Genomic DNA, 7,062 nt, shown 5'->3' with positions numbered 1-7,062 from the left:
TATGTAGACCTGACATTCTGACTGTAGAGACCTCACACTTAATCCCTAGAGTATAGCCCCTCAATAAAATAGTCAAGATTCATTCAAAACAACATAGATGTGGAACCCTCAGCTGGCATACCATCAGAGCTGGGGGAATCTCTTTGCTCTTGACCTGCACTGGCCAATGTGAGTCAGAAGCACTAGAGATAAGAAGACAGTCAAAATGAATAGGAGATTGGTCACATGCAAAAGAATTAATCACATACCTTAAAGATAATGGAAGCCAGTCTTCTCACTGTTGAAGAAGGGAGGCACAAACATGGAAAAGGCAAGACTCATGTGATATTGGATTGTAATCGGGGCATTGGCATGAACACAGGGTATCTAAAATAGAGAAATATGGTTACTGATGCAGATAGCATATGTGTATGTGTGCATATATGTATAGCTCTACCCACTGAGAGGACCCAGAATTGATGACACTCTGATAGCACTGAGCACTTTTTTTTTAAGATTTTTATTTATTTGAGAGATAGAATGAGATAGAGAGAGAGCATGAGAGGGGGGAGGGTCAGAGGGAGAAGCAGACTCCCTGCTGAGCAGGGAGCCCAGTGTGGGACTCGATCCCGGGACTCCAGGATCATGACCTAAGCCGAAGGCAGTCGCCTAACCAACTGAGCCACCCAGGTGCCCTAGCACTGAGCACTTTTAATACCTAAACCCTGATTTCTAAATAATGTTCTCAACTAAAGGAACTAGGGCTCCTTGCAGACATAGCTGACTCTGGGGCTAGGGCAGGGAAAGTATCAGATCAGCCTGAAATCTCTTATGGCAGAAATAAGGAAGTTCCCCAAGAATCATGGTAACTGTCAAAAGTCACAGGAGCTTGAAAAGGCTCTCACTGGCTAAATCTGGGCCAGCTTGAGCATCATAGTAAATAAGGCTAGTAATGGATTATAACTCATTCAATAAAACAGGAATCCATGGATCCAGACTGATATAAATAAATGAGAAAAGGAAGCTCTACCTTATGCCAACAAATATGTACAGAAGAAATGGTAGCATTATGTAATTACTTATCCACCATGTTAATAATAATTGGGTCAGGAGTAGCATCTGTGGATGCTACAAATAATGGGTAAAGGTTTAATAAGGAACCAGGTATTAATACAGTCTTGAGGTATCTCCCCACAAAATACTTATTAACATCTTAATGAATACTTGTCAATACTTATTAATACCCCATCACAAAGTACTCATTAATTAACTGTACTGTGGAGAAACCTGACAGACAGCATTTTGACCAGATGATAAAAGTCAGTGTCACCAGTAATAGGTTAAATCAACATCATGTACCTGCTGAAAATATGCACTGAGAACATGTGGTCATTTCTGTGATATTCTCAAGATACACTTGAATCCAATTATGACAAAACATGAGACCACTCCAAATTGAGGGACATTCTTCAAAGTAACTGATTTGGACACTTCAAAAATGTCAAGGTCATGAAAGATAAAGACTAAATAGCTTGTTCCAGATTAAAGACAACTGAAGAGACATGCTAACTACATGCAGTGTGCGATTCTGGAATTTTAAGCACCGGAACAATCGGAAATTTGAGCAGGGATCTGTGGAGTAGAAGATAGTATAATATCTGTGTCAATTTCCTGATTTGGATGGGTATCCTGTGGCTATGTAAAGAATTTTGTTGTTTTCTTTTTAAAGATTTTATTTATTTATTTGACAGAGAGGGAGAGACAGTGAGAGAGGGAACACAAGCAGGGGGAGAGGGAGAGGGAGAAGCAGGCTCCTGGCCGAGCAGGGAGCCCGATGTGGGGCTCGATCCCAGGACCCCGGGATCATGACCTGAGCTGAAGGCAGACACCCAACGACTGAGCCACCCAGGCGCCCTGGGAATGTTCTTGTTTTAAGGAAATGTACATTGAAGCATTTAGAGGTAATGGAACATTGCACCATTTGCAACATAATTCCAAATGGTTGAGAAAAAATATGTGTATAAATAGAGAGAGATGAAAAATATGGTAGAATATCAACAATTGGTGAATCTGGGGAAGGATATATAGGATTTCTGTGTTCTCTTCTTGAAATTAAAATTTTTCTACAGGTTTAAATTTATTTCAAAGTAAAATTCCCCCAAAAAGTATATGATAAAACTCAATACCAACTTCTGGGTTAGCAAAGTAAGCAAATAATACATACCTAGAGAGAGAGACAGACCAAGACATACTGAAAGACAGACACAGAGAGATGGAGGAAGGGAGAAAAAGACATTATCTGAGACAGTTTTCTATATTTATGTACATACATAGGGACTTTGTTGTTGTTTTTAAAAATAGGATCACACTGTACAAATACAACTTGCTTTTTTTACTTAAAAATATAACTTAGCAATCTTTCCAGATCAGTAAGCTAAATCTACCTCAACCTTTTTAAATTATTGCATAGAATTGCCTTATATTGCTAGTCCATAATTTTTAAACCAATTTCCCATCGGAAGATATTTAAGTTGCTACCTAATATCCTCTAAAACATTTATTTTCATTTTACAGTTTTACTACCAAATCGTATGCCTAAAGTCAGCATGTGAACTACTGCATGTCACGGGGGGAAAAAAATCCCCAGACTTGGGTGACATAAATATTCAAAAGTAATGATGAGTTCAAAGCAAGGTTAGTGCCAATGGACAAATCAATAAGATTTTTCAGTGGGGCCTGAATTTCTCATATGCCCACTGTCTAGCAGACCAACTGGCAAATTTTCAAGGGTCTCATCATCTTTTTCTCTCTAATAGTCTACTTGCTTTTAGAACTCTATTTTATTTTGATTTAGGAGGCCTCTTTGTCAGTCTACTTAGGAATGGGCATTGCAATTTCTATGCTTATCCTACAGCTATTAGCATTTTCCAGAATGCCCACGCATGTGAAATTATTCAGGCACATTGATAATCAGCGAAAACAGAATCAGAGAAACCATTTTGTCCTCTGTGTTTGTTGCTAAAGAACCATTCTCCCTTGATGTACTCATTGGGAATGGCAGAGTTTCTGCATACATGTCATTATTCTGTAATTAGAAGAGGGAAGTGGGAGGGGCCATCCATGAAAGAATGTAAGCTTCCCAAAGCAAGATGGGGCTGCGTCAGAGGTATCTACAGCACCAGCACCCTGCCAACATCCCAAGGGGGACATTAAGGACAGTAGAAGCAGAGGTTGGCCCCGGACAAGCATTCAAAACCTTGGACATTTCTCTTGCAAAACTGACCCCCAAAACACTGGGGAATTGCTAGAAATACAAGGTAGGATTTCTATGCATAAACAGAAAATAAGCTTATGTGTGGTTATTTTTGTGAGGCTTTTGATTTTGTCCAATGGGGCCAGTGAAACTAAGAGAAAGGGTAACCTAGGAGTCCTTCTTGCTTGCTTCCATTTCCTAGTAAGTGTCAACAGTCATCAAAGACTCAAGATCTGCCCTCTTTGTGGAAGACGCGGTTGCGGAGCCTGCGACACCAGCTCCTGCTCCTGACTCATCGCTGTTTGCTCTCACCAAAGAACAAGTCAGTCAGGAAGCCACGCCACAGCCATCCATGGCTTTTAAAGACACCGGGAAGACATCCGTGGAACCAGAGGTGGTGAGTCACCGGATTAGAATTACTCTTAGCAGCCGCAATGTAAAATCTTTAGAGAAGGTATGTGCTGGCTTGATCAGAGGCACAAAGGAAAAGAATCTCAAAGTGAAAGGACAAGTTTGGATGCCTACCAAGACTCTGAGAATCACTACAAGAAAAACTCCTTGTGGTGAAGATTCTAAGACTTGGGATCATTTTCAAATGAGGATCCACAGGCGTCTCATTGATCGGCACCGTCCTTCTGAGATTGTTAAGCGGATTGCTTCCATCAGTATTGAGCAAGGAGTTGAGGTTGAAGTCACCATTGCAGATGCTTAAATCAACCTTTTTAATAAATAGATTATTAGTTGTTAAAAAAAAAGACTCAAGATCTTAGGAGTGAAAAGTTTATAAATGCCACTGCCATAATCACCCTTCCACTTAAACCACACATGATAGTCACTTTAAAAATATTAAATTTTCAATTCATCATCATTCTTACAGCTGGGGGGGGGAAATCCATTCGAGTTAACTACAATGATTAATAAATGCACTTAAGTGTCCTTTTGTCTTTTTAAATATAGTATTTATTCATGAAGGTCTAGGTTTAAAATTAAGGCACAAGTAGGTTTTTAACAAAAGCACATTCATAGATATGCATTGATTTTTCCCAAGCACTATATTACCTATTTCCCCCACCCCCAGAAAAGAGTTACATAAATTGGAGGGTGTTCTGATAAGCATAGGTTAGATGAAAATAATTTGATACTACTATGAAGACAGGAAAAGAAAATCAACCTTATATTTTCTAACAATTGAAACAAGTGAGAAGCAACTCTTCAAAACAGAACAATAAAGTATCACATTAAAAGGCATTCCAGAGACATGCTGATGAATACGTTTCTCAGGCATTTCCAGACAACTGGTATATGAGGCTGCAATAAAAAGATCCAGGAACATACTCATTATGCTTTTTGTTGTTGGACAAGACAGTTGACCTAAATTCTTCTGCATTTCACATGAAGCAATAGCATCATGGAGGTGTGTAGAATTACAGGATGCTCCAGAAATATTGAGCCACCCCACATAAAAGAGATAGCCCACTACTGATCACGGGTGACCTTCTAGAGCACATTATGGTCATGACTTATCAAATTCCAATCACTTCAGGTAATTTCTTTTGACTATTTATTGCAATATCATTAAAACCCAAAAGCATGTCCTGTGAGTGTGTCTACTTCCCAAAGATCACTTTAAAGTCCTGGTTTCCAAATCATCAAATTCTCTCACCCCTGAATTTCTCAGCCTAAAAGTTTACATCCAATCCAGAAATCAAGTGACCTGAATTCATTTCCTGGCTTCAGTGGGCAAGTCACTAAATGTCTCCTTTGCCTTACTTCCTCATCAATAAAATGGGCCAGTGCTCATCATACCTTTGTGTAGAACGTTGTGACAATAAATGAACTCTTGAGAAGAAAAATTCCATTCAGATTCAACTTCTATCTATTGAGGTGTCTACCCTGAGCTGGGCACTCTGTTACATATTTTACTTATATTTTTCCATTTAATGGAATAGCCCAATTAGGTAGACATTATTAGCTACAGCCTAAGACAAAAAACTGAGGGCCAGAAAAGGTGAATTACTTTTCTCAGCACAACTAGCCACAGGCAAACACAGGATTCAAATTTCAATCTGGTGCTCTTTCTCTCTTATTATTTCTACTTCCATCTTTGTATAGTCAAGATGATATTACAGTAATAAGATTTTCCAGTAGAATGAAATTTTTAGGAACCACCAATAAACAATTAGAGAAAGCAAAGAAGACTGCAAAGATCATTTGTAAAGTTTGGATCTGAACCAGACTCTTGAGCACATACATCCCAAGGTCAAGGAACTGTGACACTGAACTTTCTGGGGAGGCAAATATAAATACATATAAATATAATCTGGAAAGGAGAAAACTCCAGACTCCTTTTGGAAAGAAACAAGGAGTTTATTAATTTAGGAGTGAGGAAGAATAGAAATATATGATAGGTAAATATTTGACCAGCAGTGGGAGAATCAGAAATGATGGGAACACCTGAATTCCTGGGATAGACATTCTTTAGATAATATCCAGCAGGTGAGCAAGTTTACTGCCTGCTAGGAACTGCAAAGCCCAAGATTCCTTGGAATGTATTTATAGCTGCTCCGTCACTAAGGCGCCAACATCTGATCCGTTCTTTCCAAAATACGTTTTAAAAAATTCAAAAGGAAAAAGGCAAGAGCCCTGTAAACAACGTCTTCTGAGGCCAATTGTAAACATTGCCACCAGAGAGAATAGCAGACAGTTGCTTGCAAAGTCTGAACAGACCTTCAGTCTGATGAGAGAGAAGGCTTGAGGGTGGGGGCTGCAGAAAGGAAGAGCAGCTACTCCTCTCGGCTTCTTGGCTCTCCTGACCTGAGGAGGAGAAAGCCCAGCTGTCCCACCTGTTTAGAAGGAAGAAAACACGGTGAGCGAATTTCCTCAATGGGTATTGAATGCAGACTCTGTGCCATGCTCCGGGAAGGCGTGTGGCCAAAAGAAGGAAGTGAGGAGCCCGGAGTCCTAATCTTCTGTGAGTCTCAGGTGCTTTTCAACTACTTCCTGGGAGAAAGAAGTTCTGTCTATAGGAGACTAATCTATGGGAGCTAGAGGTTTTATCAAAGAAGACCCAAAGTCTTAATTAATGATTGATAACACCTAGATGGGAGTCACCACAGAATTACAGTGGCAGAATCTTTCATACAAGATTCAGAAATCCAAAGGGCTGTGAAAATAAAAGTTTCTTTTTTTGTAACTCATTTGACAAGCAAAACCTTATCCAGCTTCTTCTGGTGATCAAACCTGACCTGGATTTAAGAGAAGGTGTTAGGGGGTGCTGCCCCAAGCCCCCAGATGATTATGAAATATTTAGTATATCCACCCTCCTGTCTTTCCAAAATCTGAAACATTATGAGTTCCAAGTATACCTAGCTCCAAATGTTTTGGTAATGGATTGTGGACCTGTATTATATATCTTTAAGTGTTCTTTTTTCTTTCTTCTTTTGTTCTAACTGCAGGTTATGTCTCACACAGTATAAGCAATTAATCTATAGTTTCTTAATAAGCAGCTACGTGTTCCCAGAAAATGCACAATTTGCCAGACCATGTATGTTACCTTGCAAGGTCAGCCACCAAACTTCGGAAGAGCCCACAAGGTGAGCTTCCCACACCAGGAAACTACCGCGGCCAGGAAGGAACTGCCAGAATTATATGTAGACTACCTACGACAGCCTCAAATACAAAGAAATCACCTGAGAATCTTTAAAAAATACTGCCCTAAAATGGATCCACTTCAGTGACAATTAACAACCTTACCTCTGTGAACTCTCATATTTTTACTTTATCTGTCTCACACATTAACGTTTTGATTTCAATGCTGGTGAGCTTTAGAA

At 39.5% G+C, this 7,062-nt stretch overlaps 1 pseudogene; it reads left to right on the top strand.

Annotated features, from left to right (window-relative positions):
- The first annotated feature begins 3,584 nt into the window (after positions 1-3,584).
- LOC114217349 (small ribosomal subunit protein uS10 pseudogene) lies at positions 3,585-3,944 on the top strand (annotated as a pseudogene).
- The last annotated feature ends 3,118 nt before the right edge of the window (positions 3,945-7,062 follow it).

Source organism: Eumetopias jubatus, unplaced genomic scaffold (assembly GCF_037043125.1).
Source record: "Eumetopias jubatus isolate StellerSeaLion01/CBP00866 unplaced genomic scaffold, mEumJub1_p1.0 scaffold_8, whole genome shotgun sequence".
NCBI classification, from domain to species: Eukaryota; Metazoa; Chordata; class Mammalia; order Carnivora; family Otariidae; genus Eumetopias; species Eumetopias jubatus.
The sequence above is the reverse complement of the archived record's forward strand: the minus strand, read 5'-3'. Positions and strand labels throughout refer to the sequence as shown.